This window comes from Lagenorhynchus albirostris, chromosome 17, assembly GCF_949774975.1.
Source record: "Lagenorhynchus albirostris chromosome 17, mLagAlb1.1, whole genome shotgun sequence".
NCBI classification, from domain to species: domain Eukaryota; kingdom Metazoa; phylum Chordata; class Mammalia; order Artiodactyla; family Delphinidae; genus Lagenorhynchus; species Lagenorhynchus albirostris.
Genome location: NC_083111.1, coordinates 70,046,955 through 70,067,155, shown reverse-complemented (window position 1 = coordinate 70,067,155; position 20,201 = coordinate 70,046,955). Strand labels below are relative to the sequence as shown.

General features: G+C 51.1%; 1 long non-coding RNA gene across 4 annotated transcripts in view; it reads right to left on the bottom strand.

The window, feature by feature from the left end:
- LOC132507742 (uncharacterized) overlaps positions 1-20,201 on the bottom strand; it is a 376,375-nt gene that overhangs the window by 215,934 nt on the left and 140,240 nt on the right. For all 4 annotated transcript variants that reach the window (XR_009536285.1, XR_009536286.1, XR_009536287.1 and 1 more), the window contains exon 3: positions 16,027-16,163. This is a non-coding gene — a long non-coding RNA (uncharacterized LOC132507742). The remainder of the gene's footprint in view (positions 1-16,026; positions 16,164-20,201) is intronic.

Genomic DNA, 20,201 nt, shown 5'->3' with positions numbered 1-20,201 from the left:
TTTTGGAACTTTCTGGAATTTTTTTGTGCAAATATTTTCAATCTGCGGTTGGTTGAATCCACAGATGCAGAACCAGAGAATACAGAGGGCCGACTGTAGTAGGGAGGCCACATTAGTCAAAGTCTGTAATAGCTCGTGGCACACAGTCGGCCCGCAAGACATGTTATTTTTGTTCTTCTCCATGCTTGAATCAAGGAGCATCTGCTCTGGGATGGGAAAACAAACCTATACATAAAGATAAATCTATCTCAGTGAAATTTTACATTAACTACAAAAGGCTAGTGATCATTACAAATTCCTGGGAGAAACTGATGGTGGTTCACTAATTAATCAGGTTTAGAGACATCAAGCACCACTTAACGAATCATTGCTCCTTAGAGGAGCAAATATGAGGACGGTCAGGTTTCTGATTTACACTCCTCTGGGGAGACCGAAAGGGTGCGCGCTTAAGAATGAAGTTCTCTCTAAAGTGTTCCAGAGTGAACAATTTCCAGCTTCACCGGCTAAAGGTAAGATGAGTCAGCTGGTACCGCTGTCCAGCAGCACGGTCGCAGGCTCCCTCCGTGTCTGTGTTAAGAATCAGAAGCGAGAAAGCGGACAGTGGGGCAAAACACGGGTGAGTGTCCACGGGGTAAGACTTTTTGGCAGGGCACTGACTGTGGAAGAAAACGCAACAGAAATTGAGGTGGATGGAAGACATCAAACCGAACGTTCACCGGCAGAAGCGCACTTCCCCACACAAACCACATGCTTATCACTTTCCCATTATAGTATTAAAACATGCTTCTTCTTTAAAAAAAAAAAAAAAAGTCACCAAGTTCCCACTTTCTCACACCTTCCAATTACATTTCCCTGAAATGTCTGTTAACAGGAAGTTCATACCTTCTCAGAATTTCATGTGCAAATATGCATATGTACTATTTTGTTCTGTCTTGTCTTCACAAAGGTGGGCTAATTCTATACCAAATATACTACAACTTTTCTCCTTCAATTAATTGATTATGGACACCTTTCTATATTAGTATATATAAATTCATCTCAATTGTTCGTATTTAAGTTTCTTTTTACTTTTCATTTTGAAATAATTTCACACTTACAAAAAGAGTTTGAAAGTAGAATGAATTCCCACAGCCTTGCAACTTCTCAATACTGATACCTTATATAACCACATTATAATGATCAAGTTGTATCAGGAAATTAACATTAATATAATCCTACTGTTTAACCCAGAGACATTACTCAAATTTTACCAATAATGTCTTTTGAAGCCAACCCAGGGTCACACATTGCCCTTAGTCATCCTGCCCCCTTAGGCTCCTTCAATCTGGCATTGTTCCTTAGTCTGGCTTTGTCTTTCTTTCGTTTTTGAGGAACACTGGCCAGTGGCTTTGCAGAATGTCCCTCAATTTGGGTTTGTCCGTATTTCCTCTAGATTAAATCCAGGTTACCCACTTCTGGCAAGAATAGCACAGAAGTGATGGCTGACTCCAGGGCTGGGGCAGGGCGAGCACAGCATGAGCCTGGAACATCTCGTGGCGCCGGAAGGCAAAGCAGTGCTCAAAAAATGATGGGGAAATGTCAAAAGGACATAGAACCCAACTTGAAGGGCATCCCATCTGCCGACTCTAGGAAAATTTGAGGAAAAAAACGATAGTCATGGATTATAAGCAATATAATAAAATAAGAATTTATGAGTTCACACTGATATCAATAATTGAATTTTTTTAATGGAAAAAGAAAGGAAAGTTCTTCCTTACGTTAGAATTCCAACTGATAAGCGTGGAAGCGATGACGGAGACAGACACTGTTTGGCAATAACAGTAATACCAGTTTCAGGCAAGAATCTTCAGTGGAGGCTAAACTTAGGTGAAAGTATGATGAGAAACACGGTATTTATATATTGATAGTAACAGATGATCTCCTGATAAGATACTAACTAATTATAAAGGGAGAAATATAACTTTATGGTGGAGAAACCTAGCAGACACCACTCTCATCAAGTGATCAAGGTGAACATCATCGGTCATGGGACCAAGCCAGCACCATGTGCTTCCTGATCTAGCCTTGAGATGGTCGCAAAATCTCAATTCTTCAGACTGCTGAGTATGACACTGTTAAGCAGTGAGGTTGTCCTCCAGCTTCTGCTACTTTCTCAATGCTGTGAAAGAACATTTTTTGAAATGTGTTTTCCTACTTCTAGAGGACAGACTCATGGTGGGGGGGAGGAGTTGCTGGGTCAAAGGGCACACACAGTCTAAACGTTGAGAAGTTGTGTCAACTCTCCCTTCAGTGAGGCTGGTTCAATTCATCACCGCCCAGCAGCACAGAAGAAGACTCACTTTCCTTTGCCAACAACATTCATCGCTCCAACCTGCCCGAATGCCTACCACGGGAGCAAAAGAAGCCGGCTGTGGCTGGGTCAAGCCCTGGGCAGGTGCAGTGAGAACAGCAGGAGAGCTCGGAGCACCGGTGCATCTGGACAGGAAGGGATTTTCTGAGGACAAGGTCAGGGCTCCAGGCCAAGCAGGAGTCAACAGCAGGCATGTGTATTAAAGATACCAGGGAAAAAAAGCCTACAAGGCCCTAATCTACCTGCAGGATGCCATGTAGGTTTGCTACTTGAGAATGACTTAAAAAGCTTGGACTTGCACCAGTTCCCTCTTGGCCTCGGCTGCAGACTTCAGTTATAACTCCTAAAAGTCTCACAGGGTACAGATGCAGTCACGAGGCTTCCCAATCAAACTTGTTAATGATAATTATGAATTTCTGGGTTGTGTTTTACAAACTGCTTCATGTCACTTTGTGTAAATTACATCAAGTTAAACTTTGAGGAAAGCATTATTATCCTTTAGCGATAACAAAGAGCAGAAGCTTAGACAGAGAGGGAAAGGCATTGGCTGGGGTTTGCACAGCGGGGGGACGAGGAGGCATTTGGTATTTGGAAGCCTAGTTCAGAGTGCATCGGGAGAGCAGTGGTTCCCCCCGCCCAGGCCTCTGCCCCTTGTCCAGACGGCTATTGTACTAGGGGCGTACATGCATTAGCTCATTTCCTCTCAGCCACCTAATGACACAGGTACCATTATTAGCTCCATTTTGCAAAAGGGAACAGCAAGATTTTGCCCAAGGCCTTGGTAGCAGTAAAGGGCAGGCTTAGGACTCCCACCGGGTTTATGTGACTTCCAGGCCCACGCAGGTTTCTGGAAGGGACCACACTACCGGGCCCCTCTCTACGCTTATACAGACCTTGTTTAATGCTGGCCCTGCCCTGGGCCATAAGCAGCAGGGCAGTAGGCAGCGAAGGGAAGCAGGAGAGCCTGTTCATCTCACCGCCTGCCTCCTCTGAGATGAACAAAGGTAGGAAAGTGAAGAAGGGTTGGCACCCGGGCTAAAGCCCTCCCTTCTCCCCCACCCAATAAACCCAACAAATACAGTCGCTGATCACCTGCTGTACACATGTGGGCTGGATCCCACAGATCTGCTTTACGAGCTAGGCTGAGTCAAGACAATCCATGATGGCTGAATTGCAAAATGATGACATTACTAACAGTGAGTGCAGATGAGACACAGCTGGATGATAAACACAAGGGCTGAGAAAGAGAGATAGGGCCCAGGAAGGCCTCAGACACAACGCCGTCTAGAGCCACCTCCGGGACTAAGGATTTACCCCCTCAAAACTCTCCCACCCTCCTTGGGCAGGGGCAGGCAGCCGTTGCTGGAGGGCAGGGAAGAGTGAGATCTGGGCAGAAAGGAAAACTGCTCACAGCTACTAAGCATCGACTTAGTGACCTCACTTACCCTCCCAAACAATTCCCTAAGTAGGCATTATCTCCATGTCACAGAGGTAGAAAGCATGGCTCAGAGAGGGCATTTAGCTTGCCCATGGCACCCAGCTACTGATGATAGAATTTTAAAAATAAATATAAAGGAATAAGAAAGCCAGAATAAAAACGAGGTGTATGTGGAACTAAAGTTGGGATCTATCCACCAAACCAGACTTTAAGTTTTTCTTGTAATTCATAAGAACCAAGGGAATCTTACTGTATAACAAAATCCAGAAGATGGGACCTGCAATAGACTGAATTGTGTCCTCCCCCAACTTTATATGTTAAAGTCCTGATCCCCAGTGCAACTCTACTTGGAGATCGGACCTTAATGGAGGTAATTAAGGTTCAATGAAGCCATAAGGGTGGAGCCCTGATCCCACAGGATTAGCACACTTATATAAGAAGAGACACCAGAAAGCTAGTGCCTCCTCTCCCATCCCACCCCCCACTCCTGCCTCATTATGTGAAGATACAGCAAGAAAGTAGCTGTCTGCAAACCAGGAAGAGCACTTTCACCAGAAACTGAACCAGCTGCACCTTGATCTTGGACTTCCCGGCTGCCGGAACTGTAAGAAAACAAATTTTCTGTTGTTGAGGCCACCTGATCTATAGTATTTTGCTACGGCAGCCCAGGTTGACTAAGACCCGGGCCCTCCATAAACCAGACCAGTGGACTGATTGGTTTGTTTTTAAACTATGTCCTCATCACTCATGATTGAGGATAGCCCCCAGTATCTGTGTATTTGTTTATAATTTATACACAGAAACACTCATATCATTATAAAGCATACGACATTTTATAGGAAAGAAATAAACAAAACTAGAAGTTGTAACACTTCTTCATATCCTTGTTGCAGGTTGAACTGTGTCCCCCCACTAAAAGTTATGCTCAAGTTCTAACTCCTAGTACTGGTGAGTGTGACCTTATTTGGAAATAGGGTCTTGGAGAAAGTAATCAAGTTAACATGATGAAGTCAGATTAGGGTAGACCTAATTCTTACAAGAAGAGGGCAATCTGGACCAGATGCACGGGAGAGGAGTCTATGTGAGGATGGAGGAAGAGATTGAAGTGATGCACCTACAAGCTAAGGAAGGCCAAGGATTGCCAGCAACCACCAGAAGATAGGAGGAAAGGAAGGATTCTTCCCTAGAATCTTTGGAGGCAAGGCAACCCTGCTGACACTGTGACTTCAGGCTTCTAGCCTGGAAAACCGTGAGGGTATGTATTTCTGTTGTTTTGAGCCACCTCACGGGTGGTACTCTGTCACAGCCACCCGTGCAAACTAATATATACCCCCAGTAAGTCCGCCCAGCTCACAAAGGCCAGCGTTTGACACAGCTGAGCACCACAATGATCACGATCGATGAGAATTCCCGAGGAATATCATGATTTTTAATCAGTCACATTGGACCCTGAAAATCATAAAGTTGCATCACTGGAGAGACAAAAGGACTGCTGACGTGTCAGGTCGGGATGGTGAGTTCAGAGCAAAGGGGAAAATCATGGCAGAAGAGCTGGTTTGGAGGCACACTGTTCAGTGAACGGCTGGCTCAACGTGGGAAGGTAGCAAGAGAGTCTTGTGTCCAACGGGGGCCCTGGGGGAGTCGGAAGGGTCCAGGAAGTATGGCAGAGGCCGCCTCCTGTAGGGCACTGGCACAGAGGAAACCCCCCAAGAAGCACCCAGCCCACGTCTTCTCCTCCGGCCAGCCTCACTTCCCCGTCAGCATAGCCCTGGTTTATTTTGACAAGGTTGTTTCCACGCAGCAGACGCACACACCCCTGCAGACACAGAGAAACCCGGCACACCCTGGGGACCGGTGTTCACTGTGGAAAACCCAAAGCATCATCTCCAGACGCAGCAGGCTGTGGAAAGGGGCCACTGGCAAGCCCCCCGGGAGTGGCCCGTGGTTGTGTGCAAGCAGCACGAGCGGGTGAAGCCGGCAAGCAATGAGCGTAAGACGCAGGGCTTCCGGGCACGTGGCTGCAGGTGGGTGGTGGGTTTGGGGTGGGGTGGGGGTGGGCGGCGGCGGGCCGGCAGTCTGGGCCTCAGAGCGACAGGCTTGGAAACCTGCTTTGTGCTCAACTGAGCGAAAACGGCAAGGGTAGGAAATATAGAAATAACACCTCGCGCATTAATCAAGGCTCAGCATGGGAAGAGGAAGCATACCCGTTGAATTTCAGATAAAGAATGAACCGTTTACTGAAAAGACAGGAGGGAGAGTCCGAGGTAGCCGAGAGGTAGAGAGCAAGCACACGGGGATGGGGCATGGGGTAGGATTATCGGAACTGAGAAGTCTGGGGGACCCCAGGGAGCCCTGCTGGGGATGTCATCTCTAGAGCAGCCAATGAGGCTGGTTCCCGGAGTAGGGGACAAAGAAATCCCTGCAAACTGGAAGCAACTATTGCTATTGGGACCAAGTGCTGCTGGCAGGGGAAGAAGTATTGCTACAGTGATATCAGGAACGAATAGAAGTGAACAGAAAGGGGCAAGACTCCCCCAGCTCCCCAGCTTCCAGGCTCCCTGGAACAGTCAGATCCGGCCACGCTAGGCCAGCAGTTCTCCAGCACCATGATCAGCGGCCATGGACTGGGCACCACCCCGTTTATACTGGGCACGTGAGTCCAAAAACTTAGGAACAACTAGTCAGGCACAGACCCCGGACCATCAGGCAGGACGCTGGCCTGAGCCGGGCGGCCAGGTCGGTATGTCACACCAGGTGTCCTGGCTCTTCATCAGCTATGCACGCCTTCCAGTTGCCCACCAGGCCCACGTCATTCCTAACACTGCCTGCCTGGTCCCTGGAGACAATTGAGTTTGAGACCCCTGGCCAAAAAAGGAAATGGGGTAGGGGATTCTGCATTGTATGTGAATTCCTTCATTTGCATTCAGTGTGTATCAGGTTCCAACAAGGCCGGGGCGTGTGTCTTGTCCACTGCTTTATTCCCCCAACAAACTCTGAAAGTGAATGGACGGACCTGGCTTTGGTTTTGGGAGACTGTGCAAGGCACTGCCTGCGAGACGCAGTGCCTTCCTCAAGGATGCGGTCTACTTAGGAGCAGCAGACAGGCAAAGAATTTTTTTTAAGTGGGTATATTTCTGATGGGGTAAGCCCAGGGGACTCTAGGAGTGTGTGCGGGGAGAGGGTATAGTGTGAGGATAACGTGGGAGGGGAGGGAGGACAGGACAGGCTTCCCAGGAGGACAAAAGGCACACAAGGCCTGCGAGTGTGACAGTGTTCTGGTCTGCAAGCATTCTGGGCGGCACATGTTTCTGAGTTGCTGTCCAACTGTGTCCAACTCTTGACTTCTGCTCACGAGACTACACTGTCCACAGGGAAAAGTCCAGTGTTCTCATCCCACTGCTCTCTGCCCATGGGGACTTTTAGAACTTACCATTCAGTACTTCCTCTTGCCGACCAACATGGGCAAAAAAATGTCTGTTCAAAAGTGTACGGAGTAGTAATGGATTAGAGTTGGAACATCAGTATGAATTCATGGTTAGCTTAACAGAGATACGATGGATACCTATGGAAACGATTATACACATGTGTATACACATGGGTTAGGACACTCACACGTATTTCATTGCTCTGTTGGCTGAGAAGACTTAGAAGCAGTGATGCCCCAGTAGCAGTGAACACATCTCACACCCATACGTTGCTTTCTAATACCATGTTCCAATAAAGCAAACCAGGCCTCCTTGGAGAAGTGGCTGATTCTAGGTCTGGGGGCAGGAAATATACAAGATGAGCCTGGAGCACCTTGTCATGCCAGAAAGGAAGGAAATGCTCAAAAAAAAAAAAAAAGGAAAAAACAACCCCCCGCCCCGTCGCCAGGCAACAACGATGGTTGTATATCAAAAGGACCCAGGAGCCAACTGAAAGAGCTCCCAATGGCCAAAGCTGAAAGAACTTGAGCAACAGAACGTGGCTCAATGTTGCTTTATGAGCAACATAAAGTCATATTGAACTAGAATCCAAAGTCTATAAAAATATCCACGAGTCTGTATGGATATAAAGAAATGGGGGAGAAGAGACAAATCTCCCAAGGAGAATTCCAAATAATCTGTGTCAATACTTCGCATCAAGGGGGGGCAAAACGCCCCACTCCAGAGGTGTGACGTCCTTCCAAGTACGGTGAGGAAATGGGGCGGGGGCAGGCATTTTCATGGTGGAGAAATCTAACTAACAGTAGCGTAGCCAGGCGGTCAGGGTTACTTTACGTCTGCAGTCTTCCTCCTAAGATGCATTATCTCAGACTAATGATGAGAAAAACATCAGACAAATCCTAATAAAGGGACAAGCTATACAATACCCGACCTGTACTCCTCAAAACCATCAAGGTCATCGAAAACAAGGAAAGTCTGAGAAACCTTCACAGCCAAGAGGAGCCTAAGGAGACATGACAACTTAATGGAACTCAGTATCCTGGACGGGACAGCGGAACGGAAAAAGGACGTCAGGGAAACATTAAGGAAACCTAAAAAACAATGTATAAGCTGTAGTCGATAATAATTATGCACTCATATTGATCACTACTTGTAACAACTGTGCCACACTAATGTAAGAAGTGAGCAGTAGGGAGAACTGGATGTGGGATATATGGGATCCTCCCACATACTTTGAAGACAGTTCAAAATTGTGAACTATCTTCACAGTTTTTCAGTAAAATCAGACACTGTTCTGAAAATAAGGTTTGTTTTCAAACATGTGTGATGGAAGTGTGCGGGGGAGTGGAAGAATTATGACACCTGGAATATTTCCTTCCATTTCTGCCCCTCCTGATGGCTGCTGTATATGGTTCCCGTTAAACTCTGAAAACATTCTATCAATCCCGAAAAGGCAACTGGCGCGGATGTGAAATGTGTAAGCTGGGAGGGACTGACAGACCAGGGCAGCCGTCCGGCACTCTGCTTTCAATGAGAGCTGAGGAAAATGAGGTTCAAAGCCTGGAAGCAAATGACCGATGAGTTCCTCAGCTCAGCGCCCGTGGGTGGAGCATCTTCGGTGACTCGAGGAGTCACAGACAACCGTGTCATTTGGTCCTCAGAGCAAGAAACCGAGGCTCAAAAGCACCTAGAGCCTGAATCCCAGCTGGCAAGGGGCTGGCAGGTGGCAAAGCAGAGAGATCTGGGCACGCATCTCCTTTCTGCTCCCTGTGCAGCAGCCCTCCCCCCACCCCGCCCCCCGTGGCCGGTCGCTTTCCCAATTCCCGGCCACCCCAGCAGGGGCGGTGCTGATACTCAGGGAAGAGGCCAGCTCAGGGAGGGTGACGCTTTCGATCGGCGTTTTCTTTCGATCGGCGTTTCTATTTTGATGAAACTTTTCCGAAGCCAACATTTTTTAAAGGCCCTCCCACTTCTGATTTCCCACGGGGATGAAGCCAGGTGCCTCTGCTTTGCAACAGCAGAAGAATGCCCCTCTGAGTCCTTGCGGCCAGACATTGTAGGATGCTTGGCCTACAAGACCGAGGGTGGATCCCTCAGTCTTAAGGTTTCATCTTTGGAGGGAGAAAAAAAACATCCTCCAGATGCCTTGCGTCCCACGATGGGTACTTTCTTCATAAAGGCACCCATTACAACGAGCTCCAGGAAAGGGACAGAACTGGAGAGAAGATGGCTGGGGGCCAAAGAGTGAATTCCCAGCAGACCAGGCATCACTGAGAGCAGCAAGGAGGACCCGGAGGCCTGGCAGCTCAGGCTTTCTGAAAGCCACCCACATCCCAGAAGAAGCCAGGTCACTAGACTGCTATGTGGAGCTCTGCTGTTCACTCCATTACAAACCAGGGATAAAAGCTGCTGGGTCTGGGGGCTTCCCTGGTGGCGCAGTGGTTAAGAATCTGCCTGCCAATGCAGGGGACACGGGTTCGAGCCCTGGTCCGGGAAGATCCCTTATGCCGCAGAGCAACGAAGCCCGTGCACCACAACTACTGAGCCTGTGCTCTAGAGCCCACGAGCCACAACTACTGAGCCCGCGAGCCACAACTACTAAAGCCCGCATGCCTAGAGCCCAAGCTCCGCAACCAGAGAAGCCACTGCGATGGGAAGCCCACGCACCGCCAACGAAGAGTAGCCCCCGCTCGCCACAAGTAGAGAAAGTCCACGCACAGGAACAGAGACCCAATGCAGCCAAAAATAAATAAATAAAATTTTAAAAAATTAAAAAAAGAACAAAACCTGCTGGGTCTCACATTTTGTCCAGTTCCGCCAGGTAAACCTGGGTCCCAGGGGAGCAGAAAAGGATGGGTGAAACCTGGAGAAAACCTAGAGCCCAAGCTGGGAGGTCTCCTGGAAGGAACAGGAGGCGTCTGAGGGCTACGGCAAAGGGCACGGAGAGACACACCAGGACGGAGTTGTTGGTGATGTGTAGCGCTTACATCAATTTAGCAAAGAGTCCTCTCATTAGTAAAAGCTTCTAAACGTTAGCCTCAAGTTAAAAAAAGAGAAAGCTTGAAATTATGCAAAAGCACATAGCACTAGCGTGTGCTTCACATCCATCCCGTGGGGAGACACCTCCAGTTGCCATCCTGGGCATATTAGTTAATCCCCATTTCCTCATATGCTCTGAAAAGCAAATGAGATAATATACGTGAAGTGTTGGGAACACTATGAATAATACATTTGAGCTATTATTCTTTTTACTATTATTACTGGTAGTATTAGTGGCAGAACCTTCATCATACAACATACGCACCACTGCTACTCCTATAAGGACAGAACGTCATTAGTGGTGCGTAATAGGAGCTATTAGAATACCCAGTGCTTAGTACTTCGAGAGGCAAACTGATTGGCCAATAGAATGCACAAACAACTAACGAAATGAACAATCTCCTGTAACATGGGGAGAGCATCTTAAAAGGGAGCCAGCCCAGTGGATCACAAGCGCAAGACCAGGAGTCCAGAGCTGCTGCTGCTTCCAGGAGCCTGATGCTACAACCGCAGGAGAGTTCAGTATACACCTAAGTACACCTGAGCAAGGAAGAAGAGTGAAAACATAGAATTGGGCCCAGCTTAGGGAAACCCTGAACGTCCGGATACAGACAGAGCAGGACAAGCGAGCTCGGTTTGGGCTCCTGGTTTCAGAGATGGGACTGGGAAACCTCATAGGCATGAGCCGCGGCTCGACACCACCAGAGAGGCTTTGGGACCAAGGCAACCAAACTACCCTGCAGCTATGGCCTGAGACGTGCATCCACCGTGCGTCTTGGTCAGCTCGGGCTGCCATAACGGACACCAGAGGCTTCGTGGCTCACACAACAGACGTCTGTTCTCGCAGTTCTGGAGCACAGAAGTCCGAGATCGAGGGTCTCGAGATTTGAGAGCTCTCTCCCTGGCTTGCGAACAGCCACCTTCCCGCCGTGTCCTCACGTGGCAGAGACAGAGGGAGAGGGAGGTCTCCACTGAGCTCTCCTATCAGAGCAGGGCTCCACCCTCATGACCTCATTTAACCTAATGACTCCCTTAATTCCAGTACAGCCACACTCAGGGTTAGGACTTTCAGCATATGAAGCTGGGGATTTGGAGGGTGTCCAAACATCCGGCCCATGACGCTGCGCAAACAACAGTTGTTCGGATATACTGTCTCCCCCAGGGCGTTTTTTACCTAGTCTGTTGCGTCCCACGGCTGGGTGCAACACCTGGCTCACCGTGGGACAGTGGAAGAGGGCAGGGAGGGACGGAGGAAGTTGCTACATCACGCCAGTCCCCACAGTAGGTGCTGGGGAAGTGGATTCAGTGAGACAGACACCACCCCAGGCGGGACGAGCTCAAGCACAACGCCATTATCATCAGGTACCTTCCCCCAAAAGGCACCACAGAGAGAAAGATCTTCATCTTCAGAAGAAACAAGAACTGGGAGAGGGGGAAAGGGAGACAGCAGAGAAAAAGAGAGAAGAGCAGAGGGGAGGGGAGGGGAGGGGAGGGAGAAACAGATGACGGAGCAGAGAGGGGCAACCAAGAGAAAGTCCAGACACGCCTGCGGATCACGCGGCAGGTAGCGGGGGAGCAGGTTCAGGTGCCTGGATTCAAAAGGTTCACGCTCATCTGTGAGATCCACCACCAACTAGCAGGGAGCTCCCGGCAGCACAATTGCTCTGAGTCTCCAACTCATCCGTCTGTGAAATACAGGAGTCCTATTCTGCTCAGGCTGCTATAACAAGATATCACAGACTGGGTGGAAATTTATTCCTCACAGTTCCGAAGGCTGGCAGTCCAAGATCAAGGTGAAGCTCACTCAGTTCCTGGTTTGCAGAAGGCTGTCTTCTGGCTGTGTCTGCACATCTCAGAGAGCAGAGAGAGATGTGACTCTCCCGTGCCCCTTCTTATAGGGCATCAATCCCACCCTGAGAGCTCCACCCTTAAGACCCGGCCACCTCCCAAGGGCCCCACCTCCTGACACCATTACACTGGGGATTAGGGTTTCTACATCTGACTTTGGAGGGGTGGGGGGGACACGAAAATATAGTCCATAACGGGAGTCCATAAAGCCAGCCTCCGTCTCCGGATTGCCTTCGGGGCCAGAACAGTGGTGCGTCCCTCCTTCCTTGCAGGTACCCTGCAGAGTGGCACAGTGCAGGTTCTCCGTAAATAACCAAGGGATAAAAGCAGGATGGAAGAACAAAAAAGAACTTTTATAAACTCTAAAGTCCTAAGCAAACAGTGCTCAGTTTCCCCAAAATCCCAGAACAGACCCGGGAGCCCTTGAAGAAAGAGCATTGTGTGCATGATTTCTGACTTTCTAACCCCAACTCAGGGTCCAAAAGTGCAGGCAGGCAGTCCAAGAAAACGTTCCCCAAGCATGTCCTGGACGCCTGTCACGGTGCCAAAAGCTGGGGCGAAAGAGACAGCAAGACCCAGAGCCTGTTCTCCAGACATCCCCAATCCAGGGAGAAGAGCTGGTGTTCAAACAAGGTGGACGCTTCTTCCGGAGACAGAAGGAACCCGAAGCCACGGGGGAGATAAGAACTGAAGGTTCCAAAGCCTGGCCTTTAATATTGATTATAATAACTATCACCCGCCATGATAACTGCGGTGGGTACTCATCTGTGCGGCCAGCTGCTGGATAAACTGGACTGAAAGAGACCCAGAAACGCATTCGCTTCCCGGGGGTGGCTCGGACTCCCAGCCTCTGCGAAGCCCATCGCGGGCACCGCCGAGAAAGCTCGGCGTCTGCTGGTGTGACAGATGATATCAGAAGAAGCAAAACTAGGCACATTTTCCCCTAGACTTCTGAATCCCTCCTCTGCATTTGCCCTCATGTTTTGACATTAATTGAACTCTGTCTTCACTACTAAAAATAAACTCCAGGTCAGATGCAATGAGCCAAAAACCTCAATATGAAACCACAAGAAACAGTAATAGTAAAATGGGCCAGTAGCAGAGGTGTTTTGAGAATCCGTTTCTGTTTCAAGGGTAGAGTTCCGAGTGGGTCGGGAATTCTTTCAGCAAACACTCCGGACACTGAATAAAGGAAGCAACCTTGACACACGTAGCCTGTGGCCAAAGACCAGGGCTGGCTCGTGTCTGAGGACAGGCAGGCAGGTGCCTTCAGACACCCTCTCACCAAAGGCTAGAGAAGGCTGGCTTGGGAGTATCAGGCAGGACCCAAGGGATGCTCCCAGAGGGAGGCGGGCCCAGGAGAGGAGTCCAAAAAGGCAAGGTGAGCGTCAAAGGGAAGAAGGCAACGCTGCGCGCAGGTGCGAGGAGGGGCCGGGATGCGACAGAATTAACACAGTCAGGAGCCAGACAGGTAAGGAGGTGGGAGAGAAGCAGATAACAAGGGCTCCCTCTCGCTGAGCATCTCCTCAGGCCAGGTTCTGCAGCTGAGAAAAAGAGGCGTGGAGAGCTATAAAGGACTTGCCCAGGGTCACAGGGGGTAGAGGGAAGTGCAACTGGGGTAAAGTCCCGGTTACGGCAGGAACAGTGCAAACAGTCCCAGGGATGGGAAGGGTGTGGAGGCCTGCTGTTGGCGTGCAGCCCAGGTGAGCTGATTTCTAGGCAGGATGAGGGCAGACAGGCTCCCAGTGGGAGACCAGTGCCTTTAGAACAAGTAGCACCACAGGCACAAGCACAGATGTTTGGGCTTCTCTCAGAGCCCCTCGGACAGAGCAGCCCTGACCGGGGACGCCTTCAGGTCTGCGAGCCTCGGATTCCCAGCGTCTACTCCTGCTCTGCCTGCTCCCAGCAGCTGAATTCTAGGGAACTTCCTCTCCCAGTAGCCCCAGACAGACCTGCCAAGCCTTTCCTCCATCAACAGAACGGTTCTTCCAGCTTTCAGATTCTCCGCCCCAGTGACTGGACTGCTATCTGCCATTTTCCCGGACGCGGGAACAGCTCGCTCCAGCCCTGCAGGTGCTACCGGGAGGGAGGGAATCCCAGAACAGGTGACTGCACGTCCACGTACACACTCCTGCGCCCCAAGCTCATGGCCTGGACCGGGAGCGTGGGCTTCTGAAACAAAACTCAAGGACTGGTTGAGTGCTCGAGGGCCCAAGAAAGGCATGCAGCACTTTCACAGGATGGCCTGAGAGCTGCGCTCACTGTGGCTGCCTCCTGACACCAGAATCAGCAAGTAAGTAGATGGTGAAATAAAAGCGAATGGAGAACGTGAGCGTGCAGGGCTGCTGAGCGCCCGAGGACGGAAAGGCTCGTCAGCTCAGCTCCTGGTAGGTCTTCTTCATACGCCATCTTCCAAGAGTCTCAAGGGGCAGCACCCTCTCCCGGAAGCCTCTCGGAATGGACAAGGGACCCTCCCCAGGCCTCCCAGATGCCTGGTGAATCTGGAGAACCCTCTGTGTGTCAGGGCCGGCCGCCACGTTGACCGAAGGGCAAGGCCTCGTGCCCTCCGTCTCTGTGGGTCACATCAACACGGGCAGGAGCACATCAGCACGAGCCTCGGCCGCGTCCTCAGTCCTACCTCCCTAACTGGCTTCTCACCAGCTCACACTTTCTCACCCAAGTTTCCACCCTCGAAGAGCTTTCCAGTGTGTGGTAGGACTCATTTTTCCTTTTTCCATCATGTTACTTATCATCTCAACACCTTGCTGAAGAAAAAGAAAATGTGACCGACTTCACTCTTTGCTCTAAATCTTCAGCAACTTTCTCCCTTTGGTTCCCACTCTGGCTTTTTCTCTCTATGCCCTCTTTGTCAATGATTCATTCATTTGTTCTTTCAATGTCCACAGTGGGAGGCCCAACGCTGGGATGTTAAGAGTCCTTGCTCTAAACAAACTCACCAGTGACCGGGGACACGAGTAGGGGGACGGGCAGGGGAGGGCAGGAGAAGTCACATGGCACATAAAGCCGTGCCTTCAACGGCCGGCTACAGCCCAGGGTGGGGAGGAATCAACTCGGCTCAGGTGGAGGGGGCTGTGCACGACCGAAGGCGATTCATAAGCCGTTTCCCAGGCAGACTTGGTGGCAGGTGAGAGGCAGAGAGAACAGCAGAGCAAGGACTGGGAAAGAGCCTGCTGCATGGGCAGGACCTCTAAATGGTGTAACTAATGCATTGAAAACAAACAAACAAACAAAACCCTCTTCCGTTTGGGAGCATTTCCTCCACCGTGAAAGGCAGAATGGTAAACTCTTTATCTCCACCCTCTCACTCAGCACCCATAACATCCTCCTGGGGCGCTCATAGGACCCCAATTTTACAAATGAGGAAACTGAGGCCTGGGGAGAGGCCGAGGCAAGTAGCAAAACCAGGAAAACCGGGGTTTGCCTAAAGCCGTCAGTTTTAACCTCTCACCCTTTACCCCAAGCAGCCTGAGACGTGGCAGCCGGCGCGCGCAGTGCAAGCAGGCAGGGAGAGAGGAAGAGGTCACTCCTGGATGCCCCCGAAGGCCTGCTGACCTGATCACGTAATCCCAGCAAACTCAGCCATCCTCTCCCCAGCGTGGGCTCCACGCACCTCAGCAGGACGGCTGGACCATCCCCACCTTCTGCCGGGGGGGAAAGTGTGGGGCATTCACCTAGGAGATGGTGGACTCCTTCCTCAGCTGGGGACAGAGGGATCGCCCCCCCGGCACAAGGTCCAGGCACTGAGAACCGGGTCCTGTGTATCAGGGTTATGGAAAGCCAGCTTCCCAAGCACAGGAAGCTGGGCCGAGCAGTCGAAAACCACACCCCAAGCTGTGTTGCGCGAGATCACCAATTCCAACAGCCATCTTTGGTTCCATAAGGCTCAAGAGGAGAAAATCCCTTACCTTGATTCTTCACATCCCATGATATTCCAGCTTTAGTTCAGGGAAGAACAGTTTCCAAGTCCCTCTGGAGTACTGAATGGATATGTATTCTTTTTTTGTCAGATTAAAGGCACCTAAATCCCAGGTGGAGCAGGATGCTAGAAACATACAAGAAAAGGGAGTTATTAGTGTCACTGCTCACATGAATGAATTTGGTAATGAGAGATTTCATTCATTTAAAAAATAAGACGTGCATATTTACTCTATGCTAAATGAGAAGCATCTGAAGAGCAGGCATTTATTGAGCAGCTATTATGTGCCAAGCACTGTGTTGGACATTTGACCACATGAAGCCACTTGACCCTACGAGATCAGTCTTGGCAGCTGCGGGCCACAGAGGGTCAGGTGTTCCTGACTCCCAAGCCCCCCCTCCATCAATCATGGTCCCCTTCCTTCCCCGCTAAAGCTTTTTCATTCATCTGATTCCAGGAATTCTGGGTAGAGGGGAAGGAGAAACATACCCAACAACTTAATTCTGAGAATGGCCAGTCCCTGGAAGCCCAACCCATTCCAGGGACGGTGGGGAGTATGTGAATCATGGGAGCTGCATCAGATTCACTTGGTTGTAAGCTTCATCTGCCCTCAACACTGTAATGTAGTAACATGGGATCAGTGGACACCACGCGTTACTCAGGAAACCAAAAACGTAGCCTCGCCAGAGATTCTTATCCTAACTGCTAATGGAGATGGCTGACATGAAGAGGCCAAAAGGGTGGAGTGGCGTGGGGAATGGGACCCGAGGGCCGCCCCTGGTTTACCAGCTCTGGGAGGACCTCCTAAAATCCCCAGAAGCAGGGCTGAACGCTCAGCTGGGTGGGCGCAGACACGGACCCTCTCCTCTCCTTCAAGGGGCGGTGCAGCACCCACAGAAAGCCACACTGTCACATTTACAATGGGGTGATCCTTTCCCCTTCCAGACCTCCCTCCTGCCCACCCCTACTTCCCACAAAATCTCCCGGCATCGTGGCTGCCAGATCGTCAAGGAGATGAGGCTCACTGAGCACAGACTCGGGAGACAGAAGGCTGACAAGTTCTGAAGGGGGGTTTGCCCTCAAGTCTGGGAAGAAGCAGAGCAGCACACAGGCTGCTCGCTCAGCTGAGAGAGAGGAAGCCAGACAGTTCGGATTCCCCGCCATCAATTCCCTCTCTCTCCTCCAGGAAAAAAAAACTTGGCCCCGGTTCGCCTCTCTGAAGCTTTCTGATTGTCACATTCCTCCCTTGGATGCGTTAGCATCACGGACCGACCTACAAGAGCTCTGCAAGCCCCAGAGAGTTCCTGTCTGCTCCCATCAAGCACTGGTTTAATCCATCCGAGTCCCAGTTCCCAGCAGGAGAGGGCAAATCCCCCCTCCCCCAGAGAAGCCCCCTGGACTAGCCATGCGCTGAGAAAGATGCCACCCTCAGCACATCCACGCTCCCTCTGTGGGCAGCCTCCCACGCTTCTCAGACATTTTGACCAGGAAAGCACTTTTTGCCTCATTGTCGAAATGCATTCGCTTCATTACCCAAAAAAGGCAGCAGCCCAGCTTCCTGGTTGACTATAGGCTCTTGTCAGAGTGCCTGGCTTGGCATCCCAGTTCTGCGACTGAAAAGGTCCTTTGAGGAGCCTGCGCGAGCGACTTCAGCTCTCTGAGCCTCAGTTTCTCATCTTAAAGGTTTGTTCTTAGTATGAGGTGAGAATCTCCGCAGAGCTTAGCTCTTGGCCTGGCGCCTTACGAACACTTAGAAACGTCAGCTGTCATTAGTACCGCACTTAAGTAAATGCCCGGGCCCTAAATTCTTTGTCTCCTCCCAATAAGGGGGGGAAAACAAGGTCTCCCCTCTTCCTGTCTCACCACCATGACTTGTTCAGTGCGAGGCCTCAGTACACGGGGGGCTAAGGGAACCAGCGAAGCCAACGCAAACAGCACTAAAAGCTGAGGTCTGCGTCACAGCTACTCAGCTCCAGGCCTGGCTGTGGCTCTCACGTCTCAGTTTATTCATCTGTGAAATGGAATGGATTATGACATTTACCCCATCTCCCAGATGTGCTGCCAGGATTAAGTGAGACAGTGCACACAAGAGCGGCTCTGTAAACTCTGAGTACTAGGAAAATGTAATATCCTCCCGGACCTCAATGAGCACCTACCAGGACCCCAGGATTTCAGGTCACAGGTATGAACTGGTGTGCAGGCTCATCCCTATACCCCTTCTCCTTGTAAGGAGCCTACAGCAACCAGAAGGTCAGCTCCTACAGAAAAAGAGCCTCTCTCCAAGGCAGCCAGACCGACTAATGTCTTTAATTAATGTTTTAAACCATATGCACGGAGCAATGTTCCATGGAAATTAGGGAGCTAAAATTTCTAACTTTCTCCCAGGGGTCGGCCCAGCCAGAGAGAGGCGCGAGGCCAGAGCACGGGGAGGGGAGGGCGGCCTGGGCTGGCCAGGGTGCGAGTGGGAAGGTTACAGCCCTGCCTCAACACACGGAGCCTGACAGGCCGTGCGGTCACGTAGAGAGACAAGCCAGGGAGAAAGGAGACTGGCCGGGCACAGGGTGACAGGACGCGCACGGCTGCTCCTCCCAGGAATCTGGCAAGCGCAGCAGAAGAGGAAGCGGGGCGGCAGGACGACGCCCAGCAGGTAGCATGTGCCCGGGGCCTGGGCCTGAAGGGAGAAGGGGCTGCTGCTCCTAGACCTTCCTGCCTGACACGCTGTCCAAAGGACAGACTTCCACCTGCTCTGTGGCTCTCGGAGATACTCTACACTTGAATCTGAACCAAGGGGGCCACGGGCTTTCATAGGGATGCTGACAATACTTCCCTGACGTCTCCCGGGACGGAGGGAGATCACTGCTGGGGCCCAGCACTGTGCTCTGATGAACGGGGAGCCTGAGTGCCCACGATGGGCAGGTCCCAGGGAAGCGAGAGGCGGATGGGGGCCCAGACACCAGCCCCCTGGCCGGGACCTTCCTTGCTCTGCCTATAGCATTTCAAGCGTGTCCCAGTTCCAGAGCATCTACTCCTTTCTACCACCTGAAAAAACGGGCTGTACCATCTTCCTTTCTCCAACGAGAAGGTAAGGGGCACAGAGAGTGACATACAGCACCAGTGATTAATCGCCAGCTCTGCTGTGAGCAAGGCCACCGTGTCACTGGGCAGCCGGCCCAGACGCCACATGGATGCCGCCTGGGCAGCAGGGCCACCTGGGCACACTGATGGCAGCCAGGACCAGCCACCCCATACAGGGCCCCGGGCTGCTTGGCAGGAAAGAGTGAGCCAGCCATGAAATAAGCGACCGCACAGGGACTCCTGACCTGGAAATCATCAAAACGCCACCCGTTCAGAGCAAACAGACCATAGTGGTGGGCTGCAGTGCCTACAGGAACAGAGGACAGGACAGCTTCCCCCAGGAAGCCCCCGAGAGTAGGCCCTGGCCTTGGGATGTGTTTGTTCCCCCCAGAGAAGGCCCCGGAAAAGGACATAAACACAGGTACTGCTGTGCCTCTCCTGGAGGGGCAAAGCTGGTGAAGGCCCCAGCCCGGCTCACACGCTTGCCCTGGGTTCTGTGAGATCCAGCAGGCCAGAGCGCAGAGGCAACACGTGCAGACTCAGAACACAGGCTGCCTGGGTCAGAGCTAGTTCCCACCAGTCAGCACCCGTGCACCCTGGGCAGTCTCCTTAACCTCTCTGATCATCATCTGTAAATCAGGGCTGGTGAGAGCAGCTACTTTCCGAGACTGGGGTGGGGACCACAGCAATGTACATAGAAAATACAACGCGATGTGTGGCTCAGGGTAAATGCTTAACACTTTTGTTATTCTCAGTGTCTAATCGCTGTCATTATTCCTGTTGCCTAGCAGGCAGACTGACAGTCCTGGATTTGAATCCCACCTCTGCCACTTCCTGGGAATGTGACCAGGGACCAGTCACTTGGCCTCCCTATGCCTCAGTTTCCTCATCTACAAAAGATGGACCAGCCACGTGGCACCAGCAAGGATTACAGGGGCACACGTAGCAAAGCAAGGGGGACAGTATGAGCTTTCAAGGATGAAGGCCCTGACCCCAACTGAGGGGCATTCTACAAAGCGACTGGCCTGGACTCTTCCAAAATGTCAAGGTCAAAAACAGCCGAGGAACTGCTCTAGGATAAAAGGAGGC